The sequence below is a fragment of the Thamnophis elegans genome, chromosome 1 (assembly GCF_009769535.1).
Source record: "Thamnophis elegans isolate rThaEle1 chromosome 1, rThaEle1.pri, whole genome shotgun sequence".
In the NCBI taxonomy this organism is placed as follows: domain Eukaryota; kingdom Metazoa; phylum Chordata; class Lepidosauria; order Squamata; family Colubridae; genus Thamnophis; species Thamnophis elegans.
Genome location: NC_045541.1, coordinates 41,519,006 through 41,542,130, shown reverse-complemented (window position 1 = coordinate 41,542,130; position 23,125 = coordinate 41,519,006). Strand labels below are relative to the sequence as shown.

General features: G+C 38.9%; 1 protein-coding gene across 2 annotated transcripts in view; it reads right to left on the bottom strand.

Moving 5' to 3' along the window:
* GTDC1 (glycosyltransferase like domain containing 1) overlaps positions 1–23,125 on the bottom strand; it is a 261,568-nt gene that overhangs the window by 154,783 nt on the left and 83,660 nt on the right. The gene's annotated exons all lie outside the window — the stretch shown is intronic.

Genomic DNA, 23,125 nt, shown 5'->3' with positions numbered 1-23,125 from the left:
TTTCAATCATTGTGGAAAATCTTATCAGCATTTAATTCTTTTTCAGTGAGCCAAGTGCAAGTGGTCATATCTTTATAACTTATTTCTACAGTCAGCATTTGCTTCAGAATGCCAAATAGTTCAAATAATTAAATTAGCATACACCCAATACAGCTCTAAGTACACAACCTATCCAGCATGTTCAGAAAATGTTTTTTTTTTCAAAATTACAAAACACAAGTTAAATTAGTGTAAGTTCTGCAATATGTGGGATGTTGAAGAAAAAGCTATACTATTATTTAATATTTTTTGAATTGGTTTTTCTAGCTTCAGCAGGTAGCTTCTTGGGGCTCTGAGGTTTGCTAACAATTTCAGGGTAAGTGTATTATAACTAAAGAAATAAAATATACAGCTGATGAAACACAATAAATAGAAAAAGCAGAACTAAGACAGCCATAAGTTGCTGAATGCTTATTTAAGTTCCAGATTATGTAGGAGGTCAAATGTTAAGCCCACACATTTTAATTAGGCTCAGAAATGGACCACAATCCAATTGAAAGAGTTTAACTGGACTGAGGTCCATTTGTGAACTCAGTTAAAATGTAATATAAGTGAAAACACTGTTTTTCAAAAAGACGGTTGGTCTTACCTGAACGGCTCCTTGGGCTGACTGGATTCAGTTCTTAACAAAGGCATAGGTCAAAGAAAGTCAACTTACACTCCTTAGAATCCAATGTAGATCATGGACCGGCTCCTCAGGGAGGGAATGGAGCCTCCCGCAGTGCATAGAGAACTACATTCAGGTAAGATCAACCATCTGTGCACTGCTTGGAGACTCCATGCATGGGATATACCCAAACATAGATGATTAAGGGCGGGCAACATACTAGTCCAGGGTCCCTACTCTAGGGAGAACCGTTTGCAGCACCCATCGTCCAAACACCGCCTCCGCTGAAGCAAATGAGACTAGATGATAATGTCTGATAAACGATGGTGAGGCCCAGGTTGTAGCTCTACAAATGTCCTCCACTGATGCCTGAGTTGCCCAGGAGGCAGTAGTGGAAGTACCACGGGAGAGCCATGATGCGATGTAGTACGGCTCTGGAGTGCTGCTCGTAAGCTAGGGCTATGCCAGCCCTCAACTACCTACCGATCATAGCTAGTGAACCTTTCCTGCTCATTGTAGCAGGCAGTCAGCTGTTCGTTTTATATAACAACGTACTGCCCGTGCGTACAACTTGTGCCATCTTTTCTCCGATGGATGAGCAGGGTGAAGATAAAAGTCCAGCAGGATGACCTCTTGTGCTCTGTGGAACCATGTATTCACTTTTGGAAGAAAGGACGGGTCGAGTCTTAAAATGATCTTGTTCAGTGGGATGAGGCACAGGTCTGGATGGACCGAAAGAGCTGCTAGCTCTGAAATTCTCATGGCCAATGTTATGGCCATGAGAAAGGCTACCTTGATGGTAAGGAGCTTGAGAGTTACTGATTTTAGCGGCTTGAAGGGAGGACCGGTGAGGGCTTGAAGAACAAGAGAAAGGTCCCAGGAGGGGTACCAGTGTCATACAGGTGGGCGTAGATTGATAGCCCCCTGAGAAAACTCCATACCTTAGAATGGTGTGACAGAGAACTGGAGCCCTTGACAGGTAGAACAGTAGCAATGGCCCCCACCTGACTCCTGAGAGTGCCAGGTTCTAGGCCCTTAGAGAGACCATGTTGCAAAAAGTTCAACATCTGTGGGATGATAGCCAAAGGAGCATTGATGCATGCAGCCATGCACCAGGTGCAGAATGCCCGCCAAAAGGTCTCATAGATATGGGTGGTGGAAGCACGTCTCCAGGCCTCAATGATAGAAATGGCGCCTAAGAAATCCCTCTCAAATTCCAGGTGGTTAACTGGAGCTATAATGGATCTGGGTGTTCCAGCTCCCCCTGGCTGAGAGAGATTTTGTGCTCTGGTATCCTCCATGGAGGAAGGATGGACAGACTGAGCAAATCTGTGAACCACGGTTGTTGTGGCCAATGCAGTGCAATGAGGATGAGGTCTGCATTTTCGGCGATTGCCTTTCTGATGACCCTTAACAGAAAGTGGAGGAGAGGGAATGTATACAGGAGGCCGGATGGCCAGCAACTGCAGAGAGCATCTGCACCCCCTGCCCCTGGGATCCAAAACCGCAAAAAGAAGCGTGGCAGCTAGGTGTTCTGTGGCATCACAAACAGGACACTACTGGCTGGCCGAACCTCTGGATGATGTGGAAGAGGTCCGGATGCAGGTGCCACTCCGTATGGTTGATCGTGGCCCTGATCAGCCAGTCCACTTGGCCCTGCCTGATATGTGCTCTGCCTGCAGGGATAGTAGGTTTGTCTCCGCCCAGAGGCATAGATATTTGGCCTCATGCCTCAGCGTCCTTGAGTGGGTGCCACCCTGACAGTTCACGTGTGCCTTGGTGGCTACGTTGTCCGTCATCAAGAGGACATGACGGCCGGCAATGCAGTGAAAACAATGTTTTTCAAAAAGATGGTTGGTTTTACCTGAACAGTAGTTCTCTGTGCACTGCAGGAGACTCCATGCATGGGTTATAATTCTGTCTATTAGCCCCGGCTGGCAATGCGGTAACAACACTGTTTTTCAAAACCAGTATATTATCATCTCCCTTCTACCTTAACCAGTCAATGCTTCTCTATTAGATTTAATATAGATGGTCCTCATGTTATGACCGTTCGTGCAGCGCCAAACCCGGAAGACTTACAATGGGCCCTTGGAGTCCTAAATATTGCAGCATACCCTCACAGCTTCCCACAAGAGAAGCAGTCAGGAAGTCGGAAGTCACAACCACATGACATTCTCCCTTAAAGAAGCCCAAGGTCCTCATTTAACAACAGCAACCAGAACTGCCAAAATTCCATTGTTAAGCAGCACAGTCATGTGACATTACACTTTATGGCTATGTGACTTAGTGATAGAATTCCCAGTCCTAATTATTGCTGTAACCCAAGGACTGCCAGAAAGCCAAGACTATTAAGGCTTAAGTAGATAACATAGTTATTCTCAATTGAAATGTATCATACATATAATAAAGAACTAAAATAGGACCATCTAGGCATCCCCCTGGACTTTTCTGCATAAAATTTATGGCATTCAAGTTAAGGTAAATAGAAGCAAGCTTAGCCCCAGTCTTATATTTGGAGCAAATAAATAAAACATTCAAAATATTTCTTTAAGCAGTGAGGAAATAATGTTCTTCAGAAGACCTTGTGCAACTTGATAACATGATAGCAGTGTTCCAATATTTGAGGGGCTGCCAGAAAGTAGAAGGGGTCAATGTATTCTCCAAGGCTCCTGAAGGCAGGACAAGAAGCAATGGATGGAAAGTAATTGAGGAGAAAATCAACCTAAAAATAAGGTGAAATTTCTGGCGGTTAGAACAATTATTCAGGGCTTGCATTCAGAAGTTGTGGGTGCTCTATCACCCCATAAAATTGTGGGAGGTTTTTAAGAAGAGATTGGACAGCCATTTGTCTGAAACGGTATAGGGTCTCCTGCTTCAACAGCAGGTTGCATTGGAAGACCTCCAAGGTCCCGTCCAACTCTCCAACAGAATACCACTCAGTTACACAACTCCACAGCTGCAAAGCCAACCAACTGTGTACGCATGTAAATATTATCCAAGAAACATCTCTAAATCATCACAGTGAGTCTTTTGGAGACTGCAGCTATTCTTTAAGAAGACATGGCTTCTTTAGGCCATAGATACTTGCAAAGCATCCTTCTGAATGCTTTGCCAGCTCTAGCAACGTATCATTACCTATTTTCAAACCACATGCTAAACTAGGTGGAACAGGCACTTGTAGGGTTAGACAGGATTAATATTAACTTTAAGTAGGATAGTTCTGGGTTGAAGGAACTTCTCATTGGGGATGTTACACAAACACCTAAAAAATCTAAAATATAATTATTTATATTTTGAAATAATGAAAATAATTCATATGAAAATGTTATTTCATGTTTATTGGAGTCCTCAAAGAATGGTTTAAAAGGATAAGATACTAGGGTATTTTTTTTTATTTTTGAGCTGTCATTGTAAGAAATCTGATTTTTTTTTAACGCATATGATTTGGTCTTCTCTAGGTATAGCCTTACTTTCTTTTAAATTATTACATTTGTGTGAATAATTTTCAGATGAAATAGTGGCAGTCTCTGATTTATGGCAGTAATGGCACCTGGTCATTACAGTCACAAGTGGTGATGTCTTTTAAGCAAATTGGCCTTGCTTAATTGACCCTCACTCCCTGGTCTCCCTGATGCAGTCATTAAATGACCACATGAATCCTTAACTGGAACACGGGGTGTCTTAGAGATGGAGGCCTAGCACAGGCCCAGACCCACCTATCCTGGGCTTCTCAAGACATCCCCAGCCTCAAGAAACCCCATACTCTGCTTCCTATCTACAGGCCTTGTGACTGCTTCCCTACCACCATCCCCAACCCGGTACCTGCAGGGCTCAGGCCCCCTCCTCACCACCCATCATGGACTTACCTTTTGAAATACTCCTGAGTCTGGACCTTCCACAGTACTGCACAGGCTGTGTTAGGGAAACAGAATGGATCATTAGGTTATGTGGCCACCTGATACGATTTAAGGAGTGACCATCATTTTCCCAGCAACAATTAAATGAAGCCACACAGAAAATGGCAAAAATGGCACTTTGTCACACCACACAGCCATGTGACAAAGTGATACGGGAAGGTGCTTTGGAAACAGGTTGTAAATAGCTTCTTTTATTGGGAGGTGGGGGTCTGCCATAACTATGAATGGCCATTAAGCAACTGTCATAAAGTGAGGATTACCTGCATTGTACCTCTAATATTAATGCAATATAGAACTATATTCCTAAAGCTTCACAAATCTATATTCCTATAGTTCACAAACCATGCACAGTTTTGGCTGAATCCAGGCTGTGACACACACAAAAAAGAGTAATTTGTACCAACATGGAAAGAAGTCTTTCCACACTCCTGGTTTTAAGAATGAAATCAGAGTAATAGTGTGCTATTTTTGAAATTTTTTCAGTCCTAAAAATGAGAAGATGAAATATTATCTTACTATATTATCTAACTGAATAATACCCAATACCAATGGTTATTATATGAATATTTGCTCTTTTTCTCCCATCATGAAAACAGCCATCTGGTTGCTTTTATCAAAATTTGTCAATAGATTTTCCTAATAACAAAAACCGGCAGCTATTATTTCCCATTTTAATAATAACAATAACATACCAAGGATCTTACACTCCATAGACTGCAGCTGTCCAAATTTCAAAATGCTTTGCCCATAATATTGCAGTAAACATATTTTGATCTTTTCATTTTAAATATTTTTAGATCCTTCCATCTAAGGATCCATTACATGCCTGTGATAACTGTTTATATTTCACTTACTTTTTGTCTTATTATTTCTATATCACAAGAATTATGGACCAAAGTTTTATGCAACTGAACAAACTAATTCATGAATAACAGTTTTCCAATGTATTGTTTCTCTCTCTGTAGCTCTACCTACCTATCTACCTACCTGCTTCTTATCCATTATTATATTTATACTTAACTCAAGGCAGCGAACATAACCAATTCTCTTTCCTCCTACAAATCAAGGAAGCTTGTCTAGATTGTGACCTTGCTTTTTAAGGTAGAACAAAACTCTGCCCAGAATCAAAACCGGTATTATCTTAGAATCATTTAGCTTCTTTAATATCATTAAACCCATTCTGCTTTCTTTGCATTTGGTGTCAATCCGTTTCTTGACATCCAAACCATGACAACCTCTAAATGTAGGTTCAAGACTTCCACTGCCACTACCATTTGGTTCCGAATGGGGATGCAGAACTGGCTATTCTCCCCATAATTGATTTTCATCTCATGAGGACAGATGACCTTCCCAGATACTTTATGTAAATGTTGATCAAAATGGAGAAGTCTGGATGATCTCTTGGACATTCCATACAGAAGTAGCCCAGCACTTAACTTTCCTCCTCCACAACCACTGATGGGAATTATATACTAAGAAGGGAGTACAACTATCCCAAGAGGGTGTCCTCTACTCCAATTAATTTGCTCTTGTCTTCTCTTTGCATTGCTTAGGCATCTTCTTCCAAATAGCTGTACTATGGCAAGGAAATCCCAAGGATGAACAGTTAGGAAATAAATACTTGAGAGCAATCCTACTTGATTTTTTCATCACCTTAATGTTTCTGATGTCAAGTAGCACCTGAAAGAACTGCTTCCAAATTACTGGAAAGTTTTCCCAAGCACCACCTGAAAGTCCAAAGGGCCCAGAGCAGAGATCTTAATCTGCTCAATGCCCCTCCTCCAGTGGATTTCTGTGGATCCTATCCACCACGTAGTCACAGAGAAGTGATCTGTCCATAACAAAAGACTGAGAAAAATATTTCCCACCCTAGAACATGTCTTATCTCCCCTGAGGAGAAAATCAGATTTAAAGTTTCCACCTAGCATTGGTTAAACAAATGATGACCTGGAATAATCCTGTGTATGGGCCACCCTGAAAATCCTAGGCCATTTTTGACCTTTGACCCTGTGAAATGAAATTAAAGTATCCACAACTCAATAGCCTGGGTAAATCTCTAACCAATGAGGTTGAGCTATCCAGGCAGGGAATCGCTATATAGCTGTGGAACTGTGAAGTCGTGCTCTTTGCAACCAGAATGATCTAATAAGATCAGCTCTTTTCCCTTGGTCTGACATCCAAAAATAAAGAGGAACAGTCTGCTGGCTCTAGTTTAGTCAGCTCAGCTTAGGATGAAATGCTACTGGTTTGGGCCTGTTTGCCCCAACCAGTAGTAAAAACAAATGCATAACAAAGTAAAAAAAAAAGTTCTGACGATTAGATGTGCTGCGCGATGGTTGAAGCTTTTTTAAAAACTTTTTTTTTTAGCATTTGGGGGTCGTTTTTGTTTCCAGGTGGCTTTCCTGAGGCCTGCTAGGGCAAAAGAGGGGCTGGGGGGTGCTTAGAAAGAGAAAGAAAGAAAGAAAGAAAGAAAGAAAGAAAGAAAGAAAGAAAGAAAGAAAGAAAGAAAGAAAGAAAGAAAGAAAGAAAGAAAGAAAGAAAGAAAGGGGAGTGAGAGGGAGTGAGAGAGAGAGGGAGGAAGATTGGGAGGGAGGGAAAAAGGAGGAGGAGGAAGGACCACAAATCTGGCAGTAGACACAGCTTCAGAGGATACCTTGAAAGAGAACAGCAATTCGGGCTGGAAGGGACCTGGTGGTCATCCAGTCCAACCCCTTGCTCCAGCAGCACATTGTTAAAATGAGTTTCTGTCTTTTCACCTCCCAGTCACATGACTACATAGCCATGCCACCCAGTCACATGACTCCCACAAAGCCAGTAAGAATTTTTTTTAGATTTCACCACTGGCTCAGATGGATAAGCTAAGAGTGTTTCCTATGGAGGAATTGAATATAATACAAGATAAACACTGTTATGATCTTGCCTGGTTAATCTGACTAGGATGTTTCCATTGTCAGAAGGTCAGTTGCTTGTAGTGCTTCCAGATTATGTTATGTACTCCTCTAGATCTGTGAAGGGGCCCTATCCCCTTGTTTAAATGATCTGCAAACATGCATTTCGATTTGGCCCAGCTTTTCACATTAATGGTTTCAGTATTTATCTGACTGTTAATTGCCACCGTATTGCTTACTTTCACAAATTCTGCTTTATTTTAAATTTTAGTAGGCATCCTGAATGCTTGCCTGGAGCAGAAAAGATGGGACATTGCTGAAATAAGCTGACAGTTCCTGTTTTACCAATCTACATGAACTTGCAAATATTACCCAGCTATATAAACTACAGCAATTTCACTATTTTGCTTTCAGGTAAGTGAATGTTTTATGAGTGGGCATGCCCGCCCTAAAAACCATTTCGTATAAGTGCACACAATGTTGCCAAAATTCCAAATGCGACATCTGGCCCCAACCACTTTGTATTCCAGCCATTACATTCTTGACTTTGGGATGTGCACTTACACCTGAGATAAAATTTTATCATCTGCTCTCTACGAACTCTAGAGGTAAGATTTCTATTAAAAAGCAGTACATCTTGACCCTTTATAAAATGATATATCACTAATACTCTTTCACCTCTCAATAGGAAATCCATGCTAGGAATTTTGTTTTTAACAATGCATGGTTAATACTTTAAAATTAAGTCCCCAGAAGAAAAGGAACTGGGAAAAAAAATCCCTCAACCCCCAAAAATATATTTAAGTGTTAAATTACAATATAGAATAACTTTATTAATGCTATTAGATTATAATACAGGTAGCCCTCAGTTTAGAGGTTTAGAGGTTTTAGAGGTTTTATTTGCATTTGTAGGCCGCCCTTTTCCCTGAGGGGACTCAGGGCGGCTCACAGAAAACCAGGGAAAGGGGAAATACAACATTGAGACAACAACACATAATAAAATAATGAGCAACATGCATACAACATTCGGGCGGGGTAGAAATCCTTATCCCCAGGCCTGACGGGCGAGCCAGTTCTTCAAGGCAGTGCGGAAGGCCTGGACGGTGGAGAGGGTACGAATCTCCACGGGGAGCTCGTTCCAAAGGGTCGGGGCTACTGCTGAGAAGGCCCTCCTCCTTGTGGTTGCCAGCCGACACTGGCTGGCCGATGGAATGCGGAGGAGGCCTAATCTATGGGATCTTATAGGTCGTAGGGAGGTAATTGGCAGAAGGCGGTCTCTCAAGTATCCAGATCCACTGCCATGTAGGGCTTTATGGGTGATCAATAGCACCTTGAAGCGCATCCGGAGATCGACAGGTAGCCAGCGCAACTCGCGGAGGATAGGTGTAATGCGGGTGAATCGGGGTGCACCCGCAATCACTCGCGCGGCTGCGTTCTGTACTAGCTGAAGTCGCCGGATGCTCCTCAAGGGCAGCCCCATGTAGAGCACGTTGCAGTATTCCAGCCTAGAGGTCACAAGGGCCCGAGTGACTGTTGTGAGGGCCTCCCGGTTCAGGTAGGGTCGCAACTGGCGCACCAGGCGTACCTGGGCGAATGCCCCCCTGGTCACAGCCGCTATATGATGGTCGAATGACAGCTGTGGATCCAGGAGGACTCCCAAGTTGCGGACCCTCTCTGAGGGGTGTAAAATTTGACCCCCCAGCCTGAGTGTTGGATTATTGGCCAAATCTTTGGGAGGAAAACACAACAGCCACTCGGTCTTTTCCGGGTTGAGCACAAGCTTGTTAATCCTCATCCAGTCCATGACGGCTTCAAGCCCCCGGTCCATCACGTCAACCGCTTCATTGATTTGGCACGGGGCGGACAGATACAATTGAGTATCGTCCGCATATTGATGGTATCTGATCCCGTGCCTACGGATGATCTCTCCCAGCGGTTTCATGTAACTGTTTACAACAGTTCATTTAGTGACCATTCAATGTTACAACGACACTAAAAAAGGGTCTTATAACCAGGTTGGTTCTGGCAGGCACTACTGCCGGTTCGCTCGTGTGCGCGCTGCTTGTGCATGTACAGTGCAACCAGATGGCAATGCCCATGGAGCTGCCTGGAGAATCAGTTTGGGGGCATGGCAGGCCTGGGTCGCTGCCGGTTCCAGCAACCTAGGATGCCAAACCACTACTGGTTCGGCCAAATCGGTCCATACCCGTAGGAACCCACCTATGACCGTTTTTCACAGTTACAACCTTTGCAGCATCCCCATGATCATGTGATCACAACTCAGAAGCTTGGCAACTGGTTCATATTTATGCCGGTCACAGTACCCCTGGGTCACATGATCCTCTTTTGCAACTTTCTGACAAGCAAAGTCAATGAGGAAGCCAGATTCACTTAACAACCAGGTCACAAACTAATCAGCGGCACTGCTTCATTTAACAACTGTGGCAAAAAAAGGTTGTAAAATGGGGCAAAATTCACTGAACAAATGTTTCACTTAACAACAGAAATTTTGGGCTCAATTGTGGCTGTAAGTCAAGGACTACCTGTAGCAGTGGTGGGTTGCTCTTACTGTCGCCACTGGTAAGTTGATCGCGGTCTGTTCTTGCACATGCCTGATGTGTGCTGTGCACATATGCGCAATCCACTGCCCCGCGACAACTAGCTGCTTGTTGGGGCTCGCACAGGCACCACACACTGTGCACTCGTGCGCAGTGTGCCTTTTGGCATAAATACAGCTATAGAGAGTGGGCAGGCGGGAGGGCCAAATGAGCCACCATACCGGTACACTCTCAGCTGCTCCAGGCCATTACCGGTACGGATGTATAAGGCCGTAGCCACAGCAACCCACCACTGACCTGTAGACATATCCCTGACTCTAAATTCTTTATTTGTTTTGTTCTTCCTATTCCATGATAGTGGAAAAGAAAAAAGGGAAAATCTCTCAAACACAAAAGTATAATGAGATCAAACAGTAGCAATTTAAATAGGCATGTTATCTTTTTGTGCCTAAAAACCCAAAGTAGCCATTTACCTTTGAGAAAGAAAAAAACCAAACTCCGTTTTTAAGGCAATACTTGCATTAGGCCAACAGAAGCTTAATAAAATGGTACATCACACTAAATGGTTAAACATCAAGAAAAACCGGGAAGGATCTGCACTGTCTGAAATGGTATGTTTTAACCTGCTTACTTCCCAATATGGAATCATTCTGGATCAGAGCAAAAATGTAGCTTGCTAAAAATAACAAATGATGAGAAACAACGAAGCCAAACTACATACCAATGGGTTAAAAGAGGAATGTTGTGTGTGTATGGTTTTCATAGTTCTTATAGTTCTTTTAAAAAAAGAAATGTTAACATATTACATTTTATACTACCACCTCAGGTAACTGTTCACATGAATAAAAGACTTTTTATTTCTACCAGACTCTGCTCCTTTAAAGACCTTCAGGGTAAATACTCAAAATATATTTATCTCTTAAAAATTGACAATTGTATTTTAAAAGACAAACGGTATGCTTATTACACTTTTACAAGAGAAAAGCCATTATTTTAACTGATGGAGCTATATGCAGAAAAACCCTTATGGCTGCAAAAGGCACCAACTTACTAAGACAGCACTGAGGTATGCAGTCAGAACATGGATTACTTTGTTGAAATATCTAACATGATACTAAGACCTGAGGCACATTTTAGCTTCGTTCTGGCTTCCGTGTGTTTGTGTGTCTGTGTGTGTGTCTGTGTGTGTGTCTGTGTGTGTAAGAGAGAACGAGAGAGAAATCAAAGGAGGAAGATTTCTTGGTTTTTCAATGCTCTCAGTGGAGATCAGTTATTTAATGCCGTATCAATTTGTTGAGATAATATCTCTAATTATACAAGGCAAATATATTCCTAATACGTTGAATTCAGATCTCCATATTTTCTGGAAAGCAAAATAAACTTAGGATAGAATACACTCTAATTTTAAACACCTGTGTATTAGATCACTTTAGTTTTGTATGTATTTTTAAGATAAACAAGTTCCCTTAGATGTACACTTATACATCAATAAAATTTAATTCCAAAGTACAAGGGTCTCATTTTGACTTTTCTTGAAAATCACTTAAAAGTAAATTTCTACTTCTTCAATATTTTTAATTTGTGGGGTTTTTTTGGTAATTCTATATAGTCTGCTAAGATATACATATACATCAGAATACTTAATCAAAGATGGGGGAATATTTTTCTTCATCATATAGAGATCATTCATGAATTAACTACACAAATTGAGGGATTGTGAGTAATATTATCAATCATGATAAGACACTGATGAATATTCCAGTCATATCAACATACATTTTAGGTACACTTCAGTAATGTAGAAATTGAACTGTAGCTGATAGTGACCCAGTCATACTGTGCAACTATTGCCCCAACCAATAAATATAAACTTTATATTATCGTACGACTCAAAAACAAACTCAAACTACTGCGAACCTCCCTCAGTGTGGTTTAGAAATGAATGAACAAGGAGAGATACTCTTGGCAAATACTTTTTTTTTTAAACCTTGTAACTGCTTTAAATAGATTTGTTATACAATTTCATTTTCATTCTGAATCCAGTAATTACAGACAGTGAAGTCACCATGGCATCTAATGTAGTTAATCCAAGGAATGGCAAACTGGTGACTTATTGGATTTTGGACTACAAAGATTCTAAAGTCATTCCCAAATGGCCAGAAACTAAATAGGTCAGGCCACACAATCTGTTTCATTCCCACAATCTCCCTACTCCCGAAGACAATGATCTTATTCTGACCACAATATCCAAATTCCTCCCATCCTCATCTGTTTACATTGATGACAAAATTGTCTCTGCAGAGATGCTGCTTTGCAGGGCCTTGGACAAATTGGTCAGCATTTGAGATTCGTGGGAGCCCAGAATTTTAAAATGGTTTAGACCTATCCACCCTATAACAAAATATCTGCTCCTAATGACTCTGCTTACTTCAGTCTAGGATCCAGTGGTCAGCCAAATCTGATAGATAGTCCTCAACTTATGACACAACTGAGTCCAAAATTTCCATTGCTAAGCAAAACAGTTGTTAAAGTGAGTTTTGCCCTGTTTTATGAACTTTTTTGCCACAGTTGTTAAGTGAATTGCTGCATTTGTCAGTTATTAACATAGTTATAAAGTGAATTAGGCTTCCCTGTTAACTTTGCTTCTCAGAAGGTCACAAAAGGTGATCTTACATGATCTTGGGACACTGAAACTATGAGAAATACGTATCAGTTGGCAAGTGTCTAAATTTGGATCATGTGACTATGGGGATGCTGCAATGGTCGTGTGAAAAACAGCCTTAAGTCACTTTTTTGGTGGTGGTGTAACTTTAGACGGTCTGTAAAAAAAGGTTGTAAGTCTAGGACTACCCCATCTATCTATCTATCTATCTATCTATCTATCTATCTATCTATCTATCTATCTATCTATCTATCATCTATCTATCTATCTATCTATCTATCTATCTATCTATCTATCTATCTACCTACCTACCTACCTACCTACACACACACACACAACACACACACACACACACACACACACACACACACACACACACATATATCAGTGGTTTAAAAAATGCCGTTACTAAGAAGAAAAGTAGAAAAGAAAGGGAAACAATCAGAAATGGGTTCCTACCCGTTCGGCCCAGTTCAGCCGAACAGGTAGTAAACTTGGTGGCCTGGGCCGCTGGAACCAGCAGCGACCCAGGCCTGTCATGCCCCTGAACCGGTTCTCTAGGCGGCACCATCTTGTTTTTTATCTTCTGCGCATGTGCACAGCAATTTTTGTTGTACTGTGCATGTGTATTCAGTACGCATCAAGTGCATGCGCTGCACATCCCTGAGCAAATCAGCAGTAGCAGCAGCCAGAATCCACTTCTGGAAACAATGAACTGTCCAGAAACTTGTTAGTGTAATATTGTTCAGCTTGAATCTATCTCAAAAGTACTTTTTATATGTATGTTTTCACCAGCAATAAAATGTCCAGGTTTAATGAGATAAGAAGAGTACTGAATGTCAATTTTAATCTAAATGCCATTTACACATCTACTATACCTTTTGGAGTGAAGTCACTACTTCCCAGACAATTGGACGAGGCTGGCATTGGACAGTCTTTGGGAAGTGCCATTCCCAGAGTTTTCCAGAGAAGGTAATTCAAAATGGGCCCTCAACTATAGAAGCCAGCAAATGAATGTTTTATTTATAAATTATACATGTATCAAACATAATCAACTCTAATCGGTCTTCAGATGTGAAGCGTCCTATTAGGTTGCTGACTCCTTTCAAAGCCAATGTAAACCTACATTTATCTGTTTCTTCTCTAGCAGAAGAAACAGATCCTATTCTCTATGAGAACTGCTGATCCATGAGAATCATGGATATCAGAAGCAATAGTACATCAACAGTATTCATTTCTTATCTAAAGAACCTGATAATAATATGATTACATATAAGAACAATCTTGATGAATTTTGTCTGATGCATAATAATACTGTCATACAATCTGGTGCTTTAAAGATTTCTGCCCAATTCTGCCCAATAATTCTGCGGGGAGGGGAAAGGGAGGGGCAGAAAAATAAGAAACCTGAAAATTATTCAGGAAGACCTCAATATAAGTTTAACATTCACTTTGAATTAATATGCTTTGTGTTTAATAAAAATGTTGGCAGATGGTAGCTTTTCAGTTAAAATATGACAAGGTTTCTTTACATTTTTTCATATGTAACCTCCCCTACACATTTCCCCTTCAAGGTTTGTTGTTCCATTTGTACAGTTTGCACATTTCTTTTATAACAAAGTATAACTCAAAAAAACTTTTGGGTAATTACTGTAGGTTAGGAATAACCCATTCTAACTGGAGTTCAGGACAAATCAGTGCAAACTATGAATGGAAAGCAAAACATACTGGCAATGCAAACTTCATAAACATTACAAAGCAGAAGAAACTTCCTGTTATGCTAGAATTTTCTTTATTCACACGACATTTGAAATTAAGAAAAACTGGTTTAACAACAGAGATTGACTCTAAGGTGTTTAGGTCAAAAAGATAAGAAGATTTTACCCTGGAAATCTAACAAGGTACAAAAATATTTTAAAAACACATTTGCCACCTGGCAAGAAAATACAGGCAGAGAAAGTTGATTTATGTCTTCACCATTAATGCATTAGATAATATAGGGATAATCAAAAAAGGATATCTTGATAACATTAGAAAGGTTATAATAATATAATATTATATAAGGTTATAATAATATCTATTATTACCAAGAGCCAAGGTGGCGCAGTGGTTAAATGCAGCACTGCAGGCTACTGCTAGATCAGCAGGTCAGCGGTTCAAATCTCACCGGCTCAGGGTTGACTCAGCCTTCCATCCTTCCGAGGTGGGTAAAATGAGGACCCAGATTGTTGGGGGCAATATGCTGACTCTCTGTAAACCGCTTAGAGAGGCCTGAAAGGCCTATGAAGCGGTATATAAGTCTACTGCTATTGCTATTGCTATTGCTATTGCTATTGCTATTGCTATTGCTATTGCTATATATATATATATATATATATATATATATATATATATATATATATATATATATATATATATATATATATGTGTGTGTGTGTGTGATTATTTAAGCATGGTTCTCTTACTCCTAAATTATAGGTGCTGTGTAGAAATGAATTTTGCCGATAATACAGATCTAAGGATCTGGCTAGATTACTAGCTTATTTGGGGCCGGGGGAGAAGGATATTACAAGAATAACCCAATAAATCACGACATCACAATTGCTTGCATCTATCCCAACTGAGTTTAAATCATTGGATCATTCAAAGACGTTTCTTATGGTTTTTGTCCTTGTCATAATTCATATTGGATGGAGTCTATTAGTTAAAGGTATTTCTTTATTAAGTCTGAGAACTGTGTCCACTTAGTCATATCAGCATCAATATTAAATTGAGTAATTTGAAGAATCACTACATACTGATAAGAGCCTTTTGTTACATGTCTCTGAGCATAAATGATATTAAGAACCATTTGAAAAAGTATATATACTCTTAGCTCATTAAACCTATTTCTGGAGCTACAACTCAGAACTCTTACATATTTATAGTCACTGCTGACATGGGAAAGTTTTGTTGATTTTTTTTTTTAAAGCTGTCTTAATAAGAAAATGAAAGCTTTGTGATTTTTATTTTTCAGACTTCAAAAGATTTGTTTCTTAGATTTTGAAAGATTCTAGGGAATTGTTATGCTTTTTTGTTAAATGCATTACATGTGCCATCTATATAATGTATATAGGTATTTACCCAGCCATAAAATGTAATGAAATCATGCATTACTATTCAGTGTTTCTACATTTATTATTTTCAGTTGCTGTACTTTATCATTTTAAACTGTCTTGCATTTATTTTATTTCTATGTTGTTCAAGGGTTCACTTATTTTCAGATAATCAAGATTCATGGCTAGATATTAAAATAAACTATTATAACTATTTTTCAACATCACAATAACCTTCAGCAGTAATTCTTTGGTGTATACATATTCAAGGATGTATCCCATTTGTTCATTCCCTGAGCCTCATCTAAAACTTTGCAAATTACTTTAAGAATTTTGTGCATTGGAATTTCATTTTCTTTGACAACATCTGAAAAGAAATAATGGTCTTAAGGTAGTGGGCAATGTTCTCTAATGGTTTTATTGTCTCCTGAGTAGGAAGTTCCAATGGATGGTAATGGGCAAAGAGTAGTCTGTACAGTAGTTGCTCAGTTGAGAGGGGGTAACTTCCCTTTTTAACATTTACAAAGCTCCACTAGAATAAAGAATTCATCCATTTGGGGTGAGATATCACCAGTATATTGATAATATGCTAATATATTGAGACTCTGGAAAGAGCGCAGAGAAGAGCAACCAAGTTGATTAGGGGAATGGAGGCTAAAACATAAGATGAACAGTTGCAGGAACTGGGCATGATTTAGTCTAGCCAAGAGAAGGACCAGGGAGACATGATAGCAGTGTTCCAATATTTGAGGGGCTAACACAGAGAGGAGGGTGTTAAACTATTTTCCAAAGCAGCTGAAGGCCAGACAAAGAATAATGGATGGAAACTGAACAAGGAGAGATTCAACCTGGAAATAAGGAGAAATTTTCTGACAGAGCAATCAACCAATAGAACAGCTTGCCTTCGGAGGTTGTGGGAGCTTCACCACTGGAAGCTTTCAAGAAGAGGCTGGACTGCCGTCTGTCAGAAATGAGGATCTGCTTGAGCAGAGGGTTGGACTAGATGACCTACAAGGTCCCTTCCAACTCTGTTAATCGGTATCATGTGTGTGTGTGTGTGTGTGTGTGTGTGTGTGTGTTTTCTGGTCTTGTTGTATTCGGGTCTTTCCCCATGTAAGACAATCTTACATGGGGAAGGACCCAAAGGACCCGAATACAACAAGACCAGCATACCTACACCAGTGAAAATCTACGAATGTGTGTGTGTGTGTGTGTATACAGTATATATGCGCGCACACACACAAAGACACAGATACACACACATATATATATACTGTATATAAGAAATGAAGCCTTGAAGCAGTTCTTAGAGGCTGTCAGAGCCTGGATGAAAGAAGCTCACACTGAATCAGGAGAAGATTGAGAATTTTTTTTGTTCTAATGGAATAACATGTGGATACTTCCAGACACATAGCTACTGTCAGATAAGCCAGAGAATATGCCTAGAAGAGTCTTTGCTTAGCTATGGACAATGAGTCAGTTATGCCTTTCCAAGATAAAGAGGCCCTCAAACCCTAGTTACCTTTTACATAGACTACTACAAACTCACGGAATTATCAACAATCATCCTCTTGCCTCTGAGCTAAGCACTAACTACCTATAGGCTTCTGGATTCAGTTCAAAGTGATGGTTTTGACATATAAAGCCATTTATGGCTTGGTGCCCAAATATCTCTAAGGTTGTTTCAAATAGAACCTATTCTTCCAGTTCACACAGCTGGAGATGCTGAACATCATCACACAAGATATTCAGAAGACTGAGACATATTCAGGGGCTTCTGGGAAGAAACGGTGAACTGAAAGTAGCTCCGCTAAAAGCAAATAATGAATATGCAAATAACCATCCAAGAGTATGAACTGCATAATTTTCCTTTATGAGATTTAGAAAAGAGGCTTGTACTTGATACGTTTTGAAGACTTTTGTGAGAAGGGACAAAAGAAATTGACAGAAATCAGGTTCTAGGACATTATTTGTAGGAATTAAATATCAAGACTGTTAAAAGGAAGGGATATAAAGTTGGTTTATTTTATGAATGTTCAAATAGATACATTATCATTTCTGGCATCCCATAGTGGACTTTTGCTAACAAAAACTGAACAAGGCTTAAAAGATTTATTCATAGATAAGTGATGAGATATGGGAAGAAGAGATTTTTTGTTGTATTTTAAGAAAAGGTGATAAGGTACTGATTTTTTTAAAATTTGTGATGAAGAGGGAAGTAAATACTTTATGTACTTTTCTTTTTCTTTACAATATTTTTTTTTCTTTTCCAGTTATTCTCTTCTGTACTTTCTATTCTCTTCTGCACTTTCTATTTTCTGTTTCTGTTTTAGTTTGTATTCATTTTTATCTTTTCATTTATAATGTTTAATTACTATAAAAAAAGAATATATAGTTTCATGCATCTCTATGGTGGCTCCTACCCTCTGGGTCATCAAAAGATTCAAGGGGTGCCTTGATTCCTGATATTTAGGAAGGCAGTGAAAAAAAAATCAGGAGAGTTTTGGATTATGCGATCTTATTGTTGAGAAGCACCTACAGGTAATCCTCAGTAATCCTCAGTTAACAATGGTAATTTCCATCACTAAGTAATGACATACAATGTCAGGGGACTTAGTGGCCATCCTGGCATTTCAGGTTGCCACCATTAAGCAAATCCCACATTGTTGTTAGATATGTCACATGATTGCCATTTGTAATCTCGTTTTCTTCCCATTGACTTGACATCCATATTAATTTTCCTGAAAATTCAGACTATTTAATCTACCTATGTTTCCAATATTGTTCACTTACTTCAACACCAGGAAATAACTGAATGTATATTATCCACTGATATCATCTTCCATAGCCTACATTCATACAAAACTGCTGCCCTACATTATCAAGGATTTTAGAAAGCATTAAACTGTTGGACTATAAAATATTGTGTAGAAGCACCATGACACATCATATGTAATACCTTTCACTCCCGAACTTTTGAAGATAGTCCTTCATATTGCACCATGACATAATAATGAATAATTGTAAGTCAGGAGATTTAAATATATGAGGAACATACCTTTTCTCTTCTACTCAGCAAATAGTAAGATTCGTGCTAAGCTTAAGGGAAGATTTAAATCTAAAGAACAACAGATGGGTTACTCAATGTGTATTTTAATAAGGCATCTATCTGCTTAAACGCCAGTCTATTTTTATTATCCTTTAAACTATTCTTTTTTTTGAGGTTTGAACAAGACTTTCTGACAATACCAAGAGAAGCCTGTTTTCCTGATTATTTAGGAATAAGCTCCATCTGCATATGTTGAAGATGATGAGAATTTAATTGTCTCCAAACTGAATATGTTCTAACTTGGCCAAACATAGAAGAAAAGAGAAAAGCTATTTTGTATTTTTTTTAAAAAAAAACAGAATTATGTAAAATTGGCCCAACATGAAACTAAGGGTATAACTTCACTTTCAAAAGATGACAATGTATTAGAAACACAACAGAAGCCAGGATACCAGAGCATGCAACTTTTTTTTAAATGTAAACTTGTGTGTGACTCACTTAATATCTGCTTTCTTTAGCAAAGGAAGTTGTTGTACCAATTTTGGTTATAAGTCTGAAGGTCGAAGTTAAAGGTTCCCCTCCCACATATGTGCTAGTCGTTCCTGACTCTGGGGGGCGGTGCTCATCTCCATTTCAATGCCGAAGAGCCAGCGCTGTCCGAAGACATCTCTGTGGTTATGTGGCCAGTATGACTAAACACCGAAGGTGTACAGAACACTGAACTACTTATATTCCACTCATTGGGGCTACAATTTCACTTATGTATGTCCCAAAGCTCCTTTCTGGAATTGAAATCAAACTGCTATGTATTTATTTATTTGCTTAGTTACTGAATTTTGTCTGCCACCCGTTAAAGACTTTGGAAGCTCGCTATTACATACTCCAGAATCAACGATGGATTTTTAAAAAGCTCATCACAAAGGCAGTTAAAGCCCAGAACTAAAAAGCAGGCATAGTCCAAGCATTTATTATTGCTAATTATCATCACCTCCACCACCATCACATGTGATCAAGCAAAAATTATCTCATGGAAGACCTACAGATACTAGTAAGCAAATATAAAACAGGTGCTTAGTTCCTCCCTCAAAATTAATGGGACCTTCAATTTATTAATTGCAGATGAACTACCACAACCACATGCTTAAAGACAACACCAACACAAAACTATGTCATCTTATCTATTATCAATATCAAAATAAAAAGCAGTATCATTAGTTCTTCATAATGTTGAACTGGTTAAATGATTTTATTTTATTTTATTAATTTGTCCATGTTTCTGAGTGCTATATTGAACAGAACTGCATGACAGATTGCAAGTTTGATAATTTTAAATAAGTTTACAAGGTTCTAGAACTTTCTTTTAAAATACAGGTTATTTAACAAATTGGGATTAAGTTATTTTAGGTCACAGTAACTGTGCAGTAAACTAATGAGGTGTATGCCTATGAGATATGTCTGATTAGCTTAAAGCAACTAGCTCTGGACAGCTTGGGCTGTTGAACTTGAAGGAACTGAGATAACACTGCAACACGTTGGAGGGTTGTGATGGAGAAAAAAATGCATAATATTATGTCATGCATAGTCCAAGAAAACAGAATGGTTTCAAAAGCCCAGCAAATAAAAATCCTCACTTAATCACCTCCTTTATAATATATATATTTGGCAGCTTATATGACATTAGAAGAACTAAAGAATACTCAGTGAATAGACACTTTGCATTTTAAATAAAGAGTCTAATTCTGCTTTACACTTGCAAAACATGACCTAATCAAAAACTCTTTCTACTCTTGGGATTAGAAGCAACATGTGAGAAGCCTAGATCACAAAATAATTAATCTCAAACTTGGACAACCAATATATATTGATCTCATCACAGAGAAATGAGAGTTATTTGAGAAGCAAATACAAGTATCAAAAAAAAAAAACCAGGAAAATATCATCAGTTTCAAAAACTTTTGCTTAAGAAAGCTAATTAAATGCAGGATTGAAAATTGTGGCTAGTTATTATCATGCTCAGTAACTGTTTCCTATAAATGAAAAGATTGTTTTCTGCTTTGCTTTCTGTCTTTGTATGCTAACTGTAAGGGACAGGATGACAATTTATTATGGCTATGTCCTGCTATTTTTCTCTGTATCGATTTTATAGGTTTTTCATATGGTCAGACAACTAATCAATAAAATGTGTTGTTGTTGTTGTTGTTGCATGCATCCTGTAAGAGGAACAAAATACAGCATTGATTTAGAAGGGTACTGCAGCTAACTCAATGTTCAATCCAGGGTTTTGATCCTGAGTGGCTCAAGATTGACTCATCCTTCCATCCTTCCGAGGTCAGTAAAATTAGGACCCAGATTGTTGGGGGCAATATGCTGACTCTGTAAACTACTTAGAGAGGGCTGTGAAATACCGTGAAGCGGTATATAAGTCTAAGTGCTATTGCAACTTTGTTGTTACATAATTCACTGGTAGTTCTTGTTGCAAAGCTTCTTGTTTCCTAGAGTTGTGGGGGAATAAAATACTGGACTGTGTTTCATTCAAGGGAAAGGATAGAAAAGGAATAAATTATAACTTTCACGAACTTGGCATCTGAGGATTCCTTCTCCTTTCCAATTTATTATTCTTTTTGTGTTGTGTCTTTCCATGGTGCAACTATAAAGCTAGGAAGCAACTCTGGGAGTCTTTATCTGAGAAGTATATAAAATAAGTTCTAATAAATAAATTTCAAAAATCAATACATACACAGATGTCCTAAATAGTAAAAGGGCTCATTTTCTTCTTAGCCAGATTTATTGGGCAGTGAAAAGTCTGACATACATTACAAATAAAAATTGAAAACATTTAGTAATGGGAGATGAAGACATAAAACATAATACAAAAAGTCCATCAGTTGAAACATATGGGCTCCTTAAGTTAAGAAATCATGCTTTGGACATGCATAGGTAGGCTGATTATTTAAAGTAATAGTTAAAAATGGTAACTCTTGAAGCTAAATTGAACTCAACAGAGGCAAAAGCCAAAATTCTGGGATAAAATGAGTCCATTCCTTGGGTCTCAAATCTTCCAAGCAATGTACATGAAAAACATAGAGAATTATCCACAGCAGCAGCCAATAGAATTTTGCTGCTTGAGAAGAATGACTAAATATTTTCTTTGTTATATTCCATGTAGAGCAGCTGATCACACTTAATAGATGAATTTTCTTTCAACACTGGCCCAGAGACAGCCACCACCATAGGGGCAATGCATTTAGGCAGAACCAACCAAACCAAGCATGGAAGATATAACTTTGTCCTCCAAATGTTTTGCTACTATTCCCATTTTGACCCCAATATCTGATGCCTGAAAACCATTATCTAATTCTACCTAGTAGGAGAAGTTATCTTCCCTATTCAATAATAGGATTATCTTAACCCACAGTTTATTAAGACTGAATTGTTTTGAGCTAACAATATTAAGAGAATATTTAGTATACTGGGAGAAATTGTTTGAATACAAAACCCAGATAGAGATTTTCCTAGAGATACGGATATTTTAAATCTATTCTAATCTGGCTTTAGACCTAATGATATTTTCCAAACAGAATTGTTATATGGGATCTGGCTGGTTAGGAGGACCTCCATCACATTTCCTTTTTCCTTTCTGGCCCCTTTTGCTTGACGTCTTTAAGTCTTTATTGTTAGTAAATGACCCAACCTATCTACAAAGTTTATCTTTAGAAATCTATCTGTGTAGCCCAACCCCAACAGAAATATACTTAGCAGGGTCATGGGAGACACTTTTTTGGACCGATGGACCTATATCTAGAGTTTCCCTCCTGTCTCCTCTTCACACCTTTTGCAGGATAGCAAAATCTTTCTATTTCTAGAAAGGCATTTCATTTAATTAAAACTGACCAGTGGAAACACTGTGCCCTTGATAAAAGATTAACTTCAAAACGCATTGGGTCAACAATAAAACATGTTTTACTGGCATATGGGAATCCTCCCTTTTGGTTCTCTCGATATATTGCCTGACCTTACACAGCTTGTTATGTTTCAGATAAAAGTGATGTCTTTGACGCCAAGGTAGATGTTGGAAGACTAAAAGAAATTCTGCTGTTTGGACAAAAAACAAGTCTGTTACTAAGTCCATGGCTGGCTCAGGAATTCTGGGAGTTGAAGTCCACAAGTCATAAAAGGGCCATGGTTCACCACCCCTGCCCTAAGAGCACAACCATCACAATCACCTCTGCTCAAAGCTTCCTGTATTTTATTCTGCATTTTATTCACAACCTTGCTGTGAAATGTTCTTCAATCAAGTACCTTAAGAC